This window comes from Neophocaena asiaeorientalis, unplaced genomic scaffold, assembly GCF_003031525.2.
Source record: "Neophocaena asiaeorientalis asiaeorientalis breed wild unplaced genomic scaffold, Neophocaena_asiaeorientalis_V1.1 scaffold256, whole genome shotgun sequence".
Lineage (NCBI taxonomy): Eukaryota > Metazoa > Chordata > Mammalia > Artiodactyla > Phocoenidae > Neophocaena > Neophocaena asiaeorientalis.
The window spans coordinates 1,455,840-1,469,846 of NW_020185324.1; the positions used below are offsets into that span (position 1 = coordinate 1,455,840).

At 46.0% G+C, this 14,007-nt stretch overlaps 1 protein-coding gene across 2 annotated transcripts in view; it reads left to right on the forward strand.

Annotated features, from left to right (window-relative positions):
- Positions 1 to 14,007, forward strand: part of KANK1 (KN motif and ankyrin repeat domains 1) — a 208,072-nt gene that overhangs the window by 15,771 nt on the left and 178,294 nt on the right. Inside the window, exon 1 of one of the 2 annotated variants that reach the window (XM_024734213.1) lies at positions 3,895 to 3,967. The exons of the other annotated variant lie outside the window; for it this stretch is intronic. The gene's annotated coding sequence lies outside the window, so the exon portion shown is untranslated. Of the gene's footprint in view, positions 1 to 3,894; positions 3,968 to 14,007 lie in introns of those variants that run through there. 2 annotated transcript variants of the gene reach the window in all.

Sequence of the window (14,007 nt, forward strand, 5' to 3'; positions counted from 1 at the left end):
TGTAACTTGATGAAGCAGGCACAGTAGGTATTCCTTCCATTTTACAGACAGGGCGCTTGAGGCTCAGGGAGGTTAAAGAGTTGGCTGCTGGTGTTTGCACACAGTTCCTAGTATATGACAGATGACTGATTACATTACACGAAGGGCCGCAATGCAAATGGTCTGGGAGAATGTACCAGTGCAGATACTCTTTAACTGCAAAGTGTGTATAACTTATGGCCATGTTCATTATTAATGTACTAGATTACCTTAAGTGAATCCTGAGGGAATGGGCACAGGACAAATTGGTTTTGATAGGAAAGGAGGGAGAGGAAGAGGTTCTGAACATGGGGATGCTGCCAGTAATACGGTCCTCGATATGACCACAAGTGTAGAGCACTGGGCCACATGATGCCATTGGGGGTGATATCAAATAAATAAATAATGTGTGTTAAAAAGTGCCTGAAGGAAATTTGCTGTAATCTTAACAGTGGCTATATCTAGGTGATGGAGCCATAAGCAATTGTTATTTTCTTTATTCTTTCTTATATTTTTCCAAAATTTTTTTCTTATAATGGTCATACATCACTTTTTTTTTTTTTTTTTTAAGTGGTATGCGGGCCTCTCACTGTTGTGGCGTCTCCCGGTGTGGAGCACAGGCTCTGGATGAGCAGGCCCAGCGGCCGTGGCCCATGGGTCCAGCCGCTCCGCGGCATGTGGGATCTTCCCGGACCAGGGCACGAACCCGTGTCCCCTGCATCGGCAGGCGGACCCCCAACCACTGCGCCACCAGGGAAGCCCCCATACATCACTTTTATAGTCTAGAAAAATGTTAAGTGTTACTTATGTGTTAGCTTATGTTATTTTGTAAAAATATATGACTCTAGGGACTTCCCTGGTGGTCCAGTGGTTAAGAATCTGCCTTCCAGTGTAGGGGATGTGGGTTCGATCCCTGGTCGGGGAACTAAGATCCCACATGCCGGGGGTGGGGGGCGCGGGGAACTAAGCCCGAGCGCTGCAACTACTGAGCCTGTGTACTCTGGAGCCGGCGCACCACAACTAGAGAGAAGCCCGAGTGCCGCAACGAAGAACCCTCACACCACAATAAAAGATGCCATGTTCCGCAACTAAGACCTGACGCAGACAAAAATAAATTAAAAAAAAAATATATAGATGACTATCAAATGAAAAACATATGTGCTTCAAAGGACACTATCAAGAAAGTGAGGGCTTCCCTGGTGGCGCGGTGGTTGAGAGTCCGTCTGCCGATGCAGGGGACACGGGTTCGTGCCCCGGTCCGGGAAGATCCCACATGCCGCGGAGCGGCAGCCACATAATGGGAGAAAATATTTACAAATATATACCACATAAAGGACTAGTATCACTTATCAGATATAAGTAAAGTTCTCTTATAAAGACCAATAATAAAAAGACACATAACCCAATTTTAAAATGGGCAAATTATTTGAATAGACATTTCTGCAAAGGAGATATACAAATGGCCGGTAAGGATATGAAAAGATGCTCAACATTAGCCATTAGGGAAATGCAAATTAAAACCATGAGCTACCACTTACTATCTATATATGAGATGACAATAACAACAGTCAGCAAGGATATGGAGAAATTAGAACCCTCATAATGGGAATGTAAAATATTACAGCCACTTTGGAAAAGTATATGAGTTCCTCAAAAAAGTAATCATAGAGTTACTGTATAGCCAAGAAGTTCTACTCCTAGACATACACCCAAGAGAAATGAACAGATGTGTTTATACAAACACTTGTACATGAATGTCTTAGCAGCATTATTCTTAAGAGCCAAGAAGTGGAAACAATCCAAAATGCCCATCAATGTATGAATGGATAAACGAAATGTGATCTTATCCATACAGTGGAATATTATTCAGCTATAAAAAGGAATGAAGTACTGATACACACTACAACATGGATGAACCCTGCAAATAAATGTTAAGTTTAAGAAGCCAAACCCAAAAGCTATATGTGACATGTTTCTATTTATATGAAATGTCCAGAATAGGCAAATTCATAGAGACATAACGTAGATTAGTGGTTGTCTGGGGCTATGGGGGAGAGCTGGCGAGTGACTGTTAATGAGTATGGGGTTTCTTATCGGAATGATATGATGAAAGTGTTCTGGAATTAGTGGTGATGGTTGCATAACTGAAAATATATTCAAAATCACTAAATTATACTTTAAGAGTAAATTTATGCTATGTGAATTGTATCTCAGTAGGAAAATGACTAAAAATGAAATAAAACTTCAAATATAAATCCACTAAAAATTCAGAATCTGCCACACTTTTGATTAGGTTTTTCTCCTTTTGAGGACCTACAAAATAAATGTGTACTGACTAAATGTAAGGAAGGAGAAATAAAGGATGGAGGGCACTTTGTGTATGCAGGAGCCCCCTTGGGAATAAGTATTCTTTTCACAGAATCATAGACATTTGGGGGAGGAGGGATTTTAAAGAAGATCCATTGAATCCATATAGCCTATTCTACAGGTAAAGAAACTGAGGCCAAGAAGGAGGAAAGAGTTTATTTACTGTCACCCGGTGAGCTGGCAAAGGAATGAGGCTAAAAGTGAGATTTCCTGCCCCTGTGTATCTGTGAGCTGCCCTTTGCTTGTCTTCTTCACAGACAGGGGCCATCAGTTTCAGGATTTTGCAGGTGTGCTTTGCTGTGAACATGTAGGGATTTCACAGCCTCTTCTCCCCAGAGGCTAGCATCTTGTGAGGTTTGGTGACTCTTCACTGTAACCTACTTGCAAAAACACTGTGACTGCCTAAAGCCCCTCTGGGTGTGTGCTCTGCTGGAGAGCTCTGGAGGTGAATCCCCTCCCCGCTCCCCGCGCTTAAGAAAATCAGTGATTGGAGAGCTGGCATTAGTGTTTCTTATCTTGGTCATATTTGTCGGTCCTCCCGTCTTTTTCATTCAAACCATCTTAAATTTGAAAGAAGCCTCAAGTCGCAGCCTAATTGCACCCAGCTAGGTTGCTCTGAATCGAGTGTCTGACTTCCTAGCTCGGTTCTAAGCTCCCCAGGCAGGCACTGCGTCTTCTTTGGGGGTCCCCCGAACACCTGCACCCTTCTGGACACGCATTCTCTCCTTTTCACCGAGGACTCCGTCCTGCATCCGAGCCGGCGCGAGCGCACGGAGGACACAAGGCCGGCCCACAGACTGTCCCGCTCAGGCACCTGCAGGAAACCAGATCCCTGAATGCTCCAGAGTCCCGCTCTCACCAGGGGCCAGGAAACAAGCCGACACCCACTGAACAATTTCTTAGTGGAGGGAGGGGGCAGTAAATGGTGCTAGGCGGGGGTGTTAACCGTGCCAGCCTCCCGCGTCCAGGTACTACTCCTCTGGGCCAGAGATGATAGAATCGATCTGACGCAAGTCTCACTGGGGATGGATTTTTTTTTCCCTCCCTCGGGGAAAGAAAGTAAACACGCGTAGGCAGCAGGAGCGTGCCGGGGCTGAGGGAGCGGCTCTGCTTGCTTCTCGCGGTGCCGAAGCCAGTGGTCCTGGGTGAGGCGGCGGAGGTGCGCGAAGGTGCCTCGTGGGCCTGGTGGAGTCGGAGCGGCGCGCAGGCGCACTGGAGTCTGCCCGCCGGCCGGCTCCGGGGTACAAAGAGAGTGCCGCCGAGAGTCGGGGTTCCTTGAGGTCTCGGGAGCCGCCTGGGGTTTCGCAGGCCTGAGCTGTGCCTCCGTCCCGCTCCGGGACGCAGCCACAGTCGTTTCCCACCCGGAGTCGGAGGCTTGTGGGTCTCCGACTTTCTCGCCTCTGCGGTAGCAGCGCGGCCCAGGTGCTTCCAGTACGTCTCGGGGTTTAATTCTGGCGCTGGCGAGCTGGGGCAGGCTCCGCCCTCCCCCGCCCAGCCCCGCCCCCTCCTCCGAGGTCCGGGAGCCGCGGGCGAGGAAAAGAGGGGCTGGCCGGGTGCCGCAGGTTGAGAGGAGCTACTGGAGGTGAGTGGAGATGAGGGCTACGCTGCGCCCCCTTTCCCTTGCGGGTCAGTGCGGGGGCTCGGGTCTCCGACCCTGTCCCGGGCCGGTCTCCGCGCTCAGCCAGGCCAGCTTGGCGCGCGCCGGTGGCGGAGGGCAGCCCCCGCGGGCTCCCGCTCGCCCGGTTACCTTGGCGGCCTCAGGACGGGCCTAGGGACGGGGTCCGAGAGGTTGCTGCGGCCCCGCGGTCCGCCGTCTTCGGTGCACTGCGGCGGCGGGGCTCGAGGGTTTGGAAGGGGAGCGCGGCGCGCGCGGCTTTGGGGCAGCGGGAAAGTCCGGGCCGGGCTGAGAGGCGGGAGGGTGCGGGCGCCTCTCAGGCCGGGACGCACGGCCCTTGGGTGTCCCCGGGCCCTTTATTAGCCCGGGTAGGCTGAGAGAGCTCTCCGAGGCGTCTCCCCTGGTAGTTTTCGGCTCCGCTCCGCAGGAGGGAGTGGCGGTCGACCCCTTTCTTCCTCGGTCGCGGAGCGGCAGGTGGCCTCAGGTCGCCCTCAGCCGACTCCGAGATGGCTCCGGCCAGGGTTGAAGGGGCCGGGCGGTGGGGGAGGAGTTCGGGAGCTCTGGGCCTCCGGGGCCATTCGAACCCGGCCGGGACAGCGTGGGCTTCTGGTGGTCGTGTCGAGGCAGGGTGCGAGCGCCCTTCAGCAGACTTGTTCCCTCAACGCCCCCCCCCCCTTCCAAGCCTCTTCCATGCCCACGGCAGTCTCCTCCCTTTGACCATTCTTCTCCACCTGGGTCCGCGGGGAACTTTCAGAGGCAACTCTTCGCGGCGGGTCCTGCAAGTCAGCAAGAACTTGTGCTGCGCGGGGGTGACTTGACGAGGGCTTTGGCGAGTTAGCGTTAAAAACAATCTATGGCGTCCCCCAGCGCCCTCTCTCTGCACATCGTCTCTACGGAGGTTCGTCGAATTAATGAAACACTATATGAAGACGGGAGCCCTGAGACTAACAAGGAAGGTTAATCATCCAGATCTATAGTTGTGCACTTTCTTGCCCCAGCTTCATCCCATCCACCTCTGAGCTGGATGGAAATCAGGGCCAGTTTCCTCGTTTTTAATTCATGAGTGTATTCACCTTGCTTTTTAGGTGGTAGTTAGCTGTCCATCTGCTAGTTGCTTCTTTCATCCAACTTTGTCTAAAAAAAGTTGGGCACTCCCACATGTTATTTATTTTAAAAGTTGAGATATGATAAACGTTCCATAAATTTACCCACTTAAAGAGTATAATTCGGTGGTTTTTTCTTTTTAGTATATTCACAGTTGTGCAGTCGTCCCTACTGTCTAATTCCAGAACATTTTCATCACCCCCAAAAGTAACCTAGTGCCCATTAAGCAGTTATTCCCCATTTCCCCTTCCCCCAGCCTCTCACTCCCTCATTATAAAGTGAAGCTTTCCCAAGATAGAAATTGAATGAGAAAACTGAGATTATTAACTTCGGCCCTTTTTCAGTTAGTAGATTTGGGGAAAGGTGCTGGTGCTGAGCAATGGAAGAAGAGTTAAGAATGGGCTGTCCTCTGCTGAGAGTACAGTGTCTAAGAAGGGAGGAGAAGCTGCCAGTAGAGGAATAATTGCCTCCTTTAAAAATACAGAAGTTAGGGACTTCCCTGGTGGCGCGCTGGTTAAGAAGCCATCTGCCAATGCAGGGGACACGGGTTCGATGCCTAGTTCAGGAGGATCCCACATGCCGCAGAGCAGCTAAGCCCGTGTGCCACAACTACTGAGCCTGCGCTTTAGAGCCCGCGAGTGACAGCTACTGATCCCCACATGCAACTGCTGAAGCCTGCACGCCTAGAGTCCGTGTTCCGCAACAAGAGAAGCCACAGCGATGAGAAGCCCCCGCTCACTGCAACTAGAGAAAGCCCACACGCAGCGATGAAGATCCAACGCAACCAAAAAATAAATAAATGAATAAATAAGTTAATTAATAATAAAAAAATACACAAGTTAGGAATGCATTTTATCCCCGTAGGTAGGGCACGCCAGTGCTTTGGGGCACTTTCAGCACTTTAGATTTGCCAAGTCCACGAATCATTCCAGTTGAGGTTCTGCCTCAGCAAATGCGAGTTCTATTTTGTGTATGTGTTTTGGGGGGAGGTGTTAGTTTTGTTTTAAAGTATCCGCTGTCCCCAAAGAAAGAAACCACAGATAAATGGCCACTAGAATGGATACATTCAAGACTTGGGTCCATTTCATGAGTATCAGCACCTGCTCTCAGATAGCCCTATGAGCTGTTGTGCTCATGCATTAACCCTTGGTCTGAGGTGGAGGAGGAGGATGGGAAAGGGTCTAGTTGGAGGAAATTCAAGAAACTGGGGAAAGGAGTTGGAGAAAGGCTGAAAGGGGAGTACTTGTGGGAGCTGAGGTCTGTTAAAATGGAGAAGGGTGAGCAGATTCAGAAGCAGCAAAGGGGAATCTCAGAAATTTCAGACGCTTAAGCATTTTGTTGGACTATTTGTGCACGCTCTGAAGATCATGTTTTTGTTTTGTTTTGTTTTGGTTTTTTGCCGTACGCGGGCCTCTCACTGTTGTGGCTTCTCCCGTCGCGGAGCACAGGCTCTGGACGCGCAGGCTCAGCAGCCATGACTCACGGGCCCAGCCGCTCCGCGGCATGTGGGATCTTCCCGGACCGGGGCACGTGTCCCGTGTCCCCTGCATCGGCAGGCGGACTCTCAACCACTGCGCCACCAGGGAAGCCCTGAAAATCACGTTTTAGTGAGCAGAGCTGAAGCTATCCAAATTACACAACAACCACCGTGCTTCTCTTCTGCCCTCCAATCAGGTGAAGTCAAGTTGGTTTCAAATGTTACAGGATATTTTATGCCTGTTGCATGGGTGGCTTGGCTTATGCATCTTTTTAAAAAAAAGTAATTTTAAAGTTGAACTATAACATACATATAAATCTTAAGTGTACAATTTGATGAATTTTCACAAAGTGAGCGTAGACTTATAACCAGCACTGAGATCAGGAAACAGAGCATTGCCTTGCCTTTTTCCAGTCACACTGTCTCCCCAGAGGCGACCACTGTCCCAACTATAGGTTAGTTTTGCCTGTCTTCATGGTCTGTTTACACATGGGATCATACAGTATGTTTTCGTGGGGGGTTTTGTTTTGTTTTCATTTTGGTTTTGGTATCTGGCTTCCTTTAGTCAAAATTATGTTTGTGATATTTAGCCGTGTTGTTGCCTGTGGCTGTATTTCGCCCGTTATCATTGCTGTCCAATGTTTCATTGTGTGACTGTGCCACAGTTCATCCATTCTAGAGTTGATGGGCATCTGAGTAGTTTCCGAATTTTGTCTGTGGGGAATAGTGTGACTGTGAACATTCTAGTACATGGCTTGATACACATTTGTATAGGGGATGTAGTCAGGAGTAGAATTGTGTGTAACTCCTCTCCTCCCTCTTTCCTCTCAAATAAAATTCAGTGAAAATTCCTCTAAGGTGAAGGCTGCTCCACCAACTTTCATTTAGAATAAACCAATATCAATGAACTTTAATAAATAATAATTACATTTCTATTTTATGCCAGGCCCTGGTGGGGGGAATTCAGAGACTAAGACCCTCATATGGTTCATAGCAGATGGGGAGATGTAAGGATACAGAATTGAATAGGAGGCAGAAGGATGGAAATATCTGATATAAATGGCTCATTGGAAATGTAGGGGAAATTAACACCGAGTAGAGAGATCTGGTTGATGTTTAGGGAGATTGGGCCTTGAAGAATGTGTTCAGGTGGGGGTTAGAGTAAAAGGCATTGCAGTTTAGGCCATGGCTTTTGAAGGAGCAAGGAAGTCCAGCAGTGCTTGACACATGATAGCACTGTCAGTCACTCACATGCTTAGAGATCCAGGTGAATGGCAATTTGAGATTGTGCCCTTCATCCAGTGGTTTGTGATTATGGACCAGCCTGGTGATCTCTTTGGAAATGTTGTAGCTCTGAATCCAGACTGGCTAGTTTGAATCTAGGTGCTGCTGCTTGCTGTGTGACCTTTCATATAGTTACTGAACCTTTCTGTGTCTCAACTTACCATCTATAAAAAGGGGATCATAAAAAGCACTCCCCTAACAGGGTTATTATGAGGATTAAATGAGTTAAAACACATAGAGAGCACGTTGAAGATTGCCTGGTACACAGAAAGTGCTAAACATGTTTGCTGTTGTTTCTTTAATTTATAATTGTTTAAATTTCTATAGTAATATTTGTACATAGTAAGAATAATGAAAATAACGAAGAAGGGTTTAAAATGAAAGCTAAAACCCATTACTCTTTTCTGATCCTAGCTCACCTATGTCTGTTTTTAGTACTTTTGGTGGTTATCATTGAACAAATTAACTTAAAATTGAGTGGCTTGAACAACTGTTTCATGGTATTATGTGTCCTGTGGGTCAAGGATTCAGGCAGGGCTTGGCCGCTTCTCCTCCTTGTGGTGTTGACTGAGGTCTCTCTATTGCACACACCTGGTGAATGGGCTGGTCTGGAGGGTCCAGGAAGGCTTTGCTTCCATGCCATGCGCCTTGGCAGGGTTGGCTGACAGACTGGGCTCAGCATTAACTGTTGACTAGAGTGCCTACACATGGCAGCTTCAGCATGTTGGCCCCAGGTAGTTGCACTGCTTACATGGCCATCACCTGCCCCCAGGCATTAATCAGGGTCTGTAGAGAAACAGAAGAGTAGAATGTATATATGTTTATAGAAAGATTTATCATAAGGAATTGGCTTACACATTTGTGGAAGTTGGTGATTTCAAAGCCTGCAGCGTGGGCCAGCGGACTGGACACCCAGGAGAGCTGGTGTTACAGATGAAGACTAAAGGCAGTCTGCTGGAGAATTCCCCCTTGCTCCGGGAGGCCAATCTTTTTGCCCTATTCAGGCCTTCAACTGATTGGATGAGGACCACATGTTGTGGAGAGCAATCTGCTTTACCCAGAGTTTACCAATTAAAATGCTAATCTCGTCCCAGAACACCCTCCAAGAGGACACACACAATTAACTTGAGCTATGAGTGCCTCAAGTGAAGGAGTTGGAAGCTTCTTGCCCTTTTATGACCCAGCCTCAGAAGTTACATAACTTCCTTTTCACCAAGCTCTGTTGATTGGGTCAGTCACAAAGCCTGCTCAGACTCAAGGGGAGAGGACATAGACTGGCCACTTGGTGGGAAGAGTGTCAAAGCATGTGCAGCCTTCTTTTTAAACCTGCCACAGTCTACACTTGTTTCACAAATTTGACAATAGCTCTAACTCCCTGCTAAGGAAGAACTGGAATTTGTATTACCTCCCACCTCTCTTTTCTTCCTCTCCCCTTTGCCTCCCAATATTTATTAGATATCCTATTATTTTTATTTTATTAATTTTAGTTCTCTTTTCAGTTACCTTTATAATTGTTTGAAAATTAATTATTTATTTGGCTGCATTGGTTCTTCGTTGCTGCGCGCTGGCTTTCTCTAGTTGCGGCGAGTGGGGGCTACTCCTCGCTGCAGTGTGCAGGCTTCTCATTGAGGTAGCTTCTCTTGTTGTGGAGCACGGGCTCCAGGCGCACAGGCTGTAGTAGTTGCAGCCCCCGGGCTCATTAGTTGTGGCTCATGGGCTCTAGAGTGCAGGTTCCGTAGTTGTGGTGCACAGGCTTCATTGCTCCACAGCATGTGGGATCTTCCAGGACCAGGGCTTGAACCCATGTCCCCTGCATTGGCAGGCGGATTCGTATCTACTGCGCCACCAGGGAAGTCCCTACCTTTATAATTTTAAATAACATGTTCCACACTTGACAAGGCCGTGGCAGGTGGAACGCTCACATTTGTTGGAGTGTTTGTGTGTGTGTGTGTTTGGGAGGGCAGTGAAGGAGAATAACAGAACTGTCTTCAATGGGGGACATCTGACAATGAGGCTCTTACTAAAACACTGCAGCCTCTAGGCGTGTGAATTGCCTTGAGCATGTACTCTGTGTGAGCAGAGCAGGTGACATAATCCAGCAGTTTTTATTTTCTCTCTTTGGCTTCTAAACTCAGGTACTTGTTTGCCTTTTCCTTTCTTCAGCTTTGCATTTGAAGTATGAATGCTGGAAGCAAATGATATTCTCGCTGATGAAGAAGCTTAAAACAGATATACTGTTGAGCTGGATATTTGTGTATGGACGTATACATCAGGAAAACCTGTCAGAAATAAGTATCCTTATGTTTCTTTTGTTACAGAAGCAATCAGTTAATTGGAGAGAGTTATATATTTCAGGAACCCTGTAGCTCTGTTTTAGGGTGTTTTTTTAAAAAATTCATTTAGGGAACTCCCTGGTGGTCCAGTGGTAGGACTTGGCGCTTTCACTGCTGGGGCCCGGGTTCAATCCCTGGTCAGGGAACTAAGATCCTGCAAGCCACTCGGCACAGCCAAAAAAAAAATAAAATAAAATTCATTTAGTTAATGGAATTGACCAATGGGGCATAGTTTAAGTCTCAGGAGACATACTAATACATTTTTATAATTATCTAATCCCCTGAGAAGCACACAAGAAGAACCTCTATTCTTGTTGGTTTACATTTATTGCATATTGCAGTTAAAACTCCTTTTGATATTTATTTTATCTAATTTTTGGCTTGATTAGAGGCAAGAATGTAAATTGGTTGATATTTGTATTACATTTTTGGCTACATTTGTTCAGATTTCTGTTGGTAATTCCGACTTGTTCACCCTTTGACCTTGGGGAAAATATGAAAAAATAATTAGGTAGAAATCAAGCCTGAATTTATTCATCCTTCCTCCTTTCCTTCCTCTCCCTTCCTCTTCCCTTCTCCTTCTCTTTTGTATTATTCTTAACAGAACTGCTCTTTCCTCTAAAAAATACGTGTTTAAGAGTAGCCCTGGGGCTTCCCTGGTGGCGCAGTGGTTGAGAGTCCGCCTGCCGATGCAGGGCACATGGGTTCGTGCCCCGGTCCGGGAAGATCCCACATGTCGCGGAGCGGCTGGGCCCGTGAGCCATGGCCGCTGAGCCTGCGCGTCCGGAGCCTGTGCTCCGCAATGGGAGAGGCCACAGCAGTGAGAGGCCCGCGTACAGAAAAAAAAAAAAAAAGAGTAGCCCTTTTTAGGGGCTGGAATTGTCCCTATTATGTGATGTTATGACTCACTTTTCTATGAAATACTCCCTCATCTCCCTTCCCCAAAATAGAACCACAGACCCAAGCTGATCATCTTTGTATTATACCCCATTCCAGTCACTACTGTAGCCCAAAGGATATCCTTCTAATATCATTGATTACTTTTGTCAGATTTTTGAGCTTTATAAAATCACAGAGTGTGTACTTTCTTGTGTCTGGCTTCTCTCACTCCATGTCCTATTTGTAAGATTGATCTACTGTTGTTTTATGTGGCTATGGGTTGTTGATTTTCATTGCTTGTTGTATTCCATTGTGTGAATATACTACTGTTTATCCATCCTACTGGAGATGTACATTGGGTTGTTTCCAGTTTTGGACCAATAATGAACAGTGTTGTTATAAACAATTTTGTGCATGTTTTCTCATGAACCTATGTATACATTTCTGTTGGATAAGTATCTAGGAGTGGAATTGCTGGGCCACACAGTTCACCTGTAGTAGGGACTGCCAGAATGGTTTTATTAATTTATGTTGCCAACAGTGGTATGTGAGTTCTAGTTGCTCTACATTCTTGTCAATGCTTGTTAGTGTCTGTTGTCTTATTTTAGCCATTTGAGTAAATGTGTGTTGTTGAATTCCCCAGGTGACTAATGAAGATGAGCACCTCAGAGAGCTCGTATTCTTTTTGTTTTATGGCACAGTGAGATAGGAAAGGTAGGCCAGTTAAAGAATTCATTGAGACTTTATATCAGTTTCTTAACTAGTCTAGCTTTTCTGTTTTTCCATGCTGTATAATTCATTTCTTGTGAGTTTTTTTTCTTTTAATTGGTGGGAGACGCATCTCAAGAGATTTACTACTAATAAAAGCTTAAAGAGTGGAAATTTGTGAATAAACTCTACTGGTTCTGAGAATTAAAGTATTCAGTATATTTAAAGACTGAAATTTTGCTCATGCTGTCTTACTTTCAACTTTTCTAATTTGTTAAATCAATCTATTGATTTTTGCTATTCACTGTGAAATTTTTATAGGGGAATTTGCATGGGTCATGCTCTGTAGTTGGCCAGGAATTAGATTTCCACGTGAAAATGTAAAAGAAGAGTTGAGTTCTTGGTGCATATATTTTTTTTAAGATTTATTTTATATATTTATATATTTATTTAATTTATTTTTGGCTGCGTCGGGTCTTAGTTGCAGCACGTGGGATCTTGGTTGAGGCATGCGGGATCTTTCACTGCAGCGCACGGGCTTCTCTGTAGTGGCATGCGGGTTTTCTCTTCTCTAGCTGTGGGGCGGGCTCCAGGGCGCATGGGCTCTAGTTTGCGGTACGTGGGCTCTAGTTGAGGTGCGCGAGCTCAGTAGCTGTGGCATGCAGGCTTAGTTGCCCTGCTGCATGTGGGATCTTAGTTCCCTGACCAGGGATTGAACCCACGTCCCCTGCATTGTGAGGCGGATTCCTTACCACTGGACCGCCAGAGAAGTCCCTTGGTGCATAATTTTTTAAAGGAAAAACAGGGGTTGTCCACACAGGGATAAGCTGGATATTGTGAAGCTTCAGTGTCCATGCTGAAAGTTTTTGCCATTTCTTAGAAAATGAAATAAGTAGTTTTGATGAAACTTAACATATGATTTGGTGGGCTTGAGTTTATTTTGATTTATTTTCTGTTGGCCTTTTGAAATTCATCCTTCTGCTTCTCTTTAGCGCACCTGTTTTATCTTCTCAATTGTTTCTTCTTAAGGATTGTATGCTTCTTTAAGAATGCAACCTGGCTCTGTACTTCCTCAGTGAGTATGTTCTGTCTTCCCTTAAATATTTCTAGGGGTATTACTGACCAAGGGATAGACACTATTTAGACACTATTGGTCTTAAATACTTCTATGGTATTTGTGGCTACTGTTTGGTTTCTTGGCCGCAAGATTAAATCCTGTGAGGCATAACCTGAAGGGTATTTGGAGAATCCAGGCTTCTGACCTTGAGGGCAGAATAAGACTTCTCTGTCTTCGGAGACATCACCCTTTGCTCTCCTTTAGAATTATGACTCAGGAGTGGGAGGAGAGTTGGCTGAATCCTTATCATGGAGAGAAGGCTGGGAGAGAAATGATTGAGGTTTACTTACTACAACTCAGAATTTCTCAGCCCTGGCAGGGTTTCAGTCACAATTGGGAGAAGCAACTCAAATAGTTCACTGTGATGAAAGTTTGTGTATATTTAATTTTTTTTTAATGTTGAGAGAATTCAAGGCTAGTTCTCTAATGAAAGTCATATGAACTTACTCGTGTTCTGATATGTTTTTATTTGGGGGAGGTTGGAAAGGGGAGCAGTTGCAGCTGTCGACTGGGGTCTGAGAATCGTTCACCATGTTGAGAATGACAGCCATGTGGGAGGGGGACACAGTGTGGAGACACTGCCTTGAGGAACACAAGGGGCTTTTTGTGGAGTGGCCAAGTGGGAGGGGAGTGACTAAGTTACACTTTGTAGGCATTCAACAGTATTTGTTGAATGAATGTGTATACTTTCATCAGTGGCATACTAAGGCTGCCAGATCTGCATGAGGGTTATCAGTTCATCAGTTTTTATAGTGGTTTAGGTGCCCACTGAATGGTAACCTATCCTGCAGGCGATCAGGAATTTCATGCTTCCATCAGTTGAAGTTTAAACATTTTGGTTGTAAAGAGATTTGTCCTAACAAGATTTGACCCCAGCTGCCAGGTGTGTGTGTGAGTCAGGTGTTGATTCTTAGCACTCTTCTTCACACACACCTTCTTCTGTATGTAGGAACTTAGAGGCCTGAGAGTACTATAAGTTATCCTCCCCACATTCAGTAGACTCTTTTTTTTCCAGGAAAGTTTTAATCAATGTTAGGCTATTAGAGGAAGAGAACTGTTTCTTTCATTTGTTTATTATAAGCAACTTCAGGAAACAAAAGGCTAC